Here is a 1510-nt window from a genome sequence, read left to right as displayed (position 1 = left end):
GAACTCAAGTACTGGGGTCTGCTTTTGCCTTTTATACTTAGACTAGAGGCTCAGTGCACAGGATTTGTGCACTGGTGGGGGACGTGGCCAGCAGGGATCAGCTGGCTGTGAGAGCACCACTCATCCTAGTCAGCCAAGTGGCACTCCCACTGTGGGAGCACACTGACCAACCCGGGGGAAGCTCCTGCGTTGAGCATCTGGCCCCTGGTGGTCAGTGCACATTATAGCAACTGGCCGACCAGTTCCACTGAACAGCAATCAAGGCTCAACTACAACAAGACTGTGCACACAGACCACAAAGGGGTGCACCAAGAGTGTCCACCTCAGGTGATTGGACAGGCTGAGCCACTGGGCTCTATAAGACACCTACTACACAAAGCCACTGTATTTTTTGGTCGTTGGGTTTTTATTATAAAAGAGGATATTCTGATCTGTTTTGTTTCCACTCTTTGTTCTCTATATTTTTCATTTATTGAAGTTTCTATGATATATCCTCAAACACTGATTGTATTCCCCAGTCATGTCCAGTCTACTAATAAGCCCGTCAAAGGCATTTTCCATTTTATTTATATTTTTGATCTTAAAAATTTTAATTATAATTGATTAAAATTCCTGGCCTGGGAACTAGAAATCAAAGAGAACCAAGATGGTGGCATAAGTAAATGCCTTTACTTTCTGCCTCCCACAACCACATCAAAATTACAACTAAAATACAGAATAACCATCATCCAGAACTGCCAGAAAGCTGGCTGAGTGGAAGTACTACAACAAGAGAAATAAAGAAGAAAGCACACTGAGACTGGGAGGAGGTGCGGAGGCACGGAATAGGCTGGTCCAGTACCCAGGTGTGCTGCTTTTTTAATCTGGAAGGAGATTGCCTCTGCAGAGGCCACCTGGAGGAACAAGGAGTCCCAGGCCCACACCAGAACCCCAGCCCAGGGTTTCAGAGCTGGGGAGAGAAGTCCCTATGGGCAGTAAGAACTATGGACTATAAAAACCAGTGCAGATTGGGCCTGAGTGACACAGGCTGCTGGGAGACCCAGCTGCCCCTCTTAACACATTGTATGCGGGAAACGTATTTATACTTTTTATAAATACGTTTCCCGCATACAATGTGTTAAAAGGCCAGCACCAGGAACTAAATTTACAAGCTCCCACTTCCTCTGAGCTCCAGTGCCAGGCGAGGTTCTGGGGGACCCAGACACATATGGGGAGAAACTGAATTGTCTGGCATTGGGGCAGGAACCCAGGGTAGCTTTCTTCCAGACAGAGGTACTCACAGTGGTCATTGTTCCTGTGCTGGGACCTCCCTGGTGTAGAGCTAACTGGCAGCCATTTCTGTTTGCTCTGCGTTGGTGATTCCCTGAGACCCCGCCCCACCCAATTTACAACTCCACCCAAACTGTGTGCAGCAGCTTTTGCACATGAATAGTCTGTCCTTTCTCAGGCTAAAACTCTGTCAAACAAGCTGCAGCTGGGTCAGGGAGCCCCAAACCTATCAATAAAAGGC

Source organism: Myotis brandtii, unplaced genomic scaffold (genome assembly GCF_000412655.1).
Source record: "Myotis brandtii unplaced genomic scaffold, ASM41265v1 scaffold892, whole genome shotgun sequence".
Classification (NCBI taxonomy): Eukaryota; Metazoa; Chordata; class Mammalia; order Chiroptera; family Vespertilionidae; genus Myotis; species Myotis brandtii.
This window is presented reverse-complemented; position numbering follows the sequence as displayed.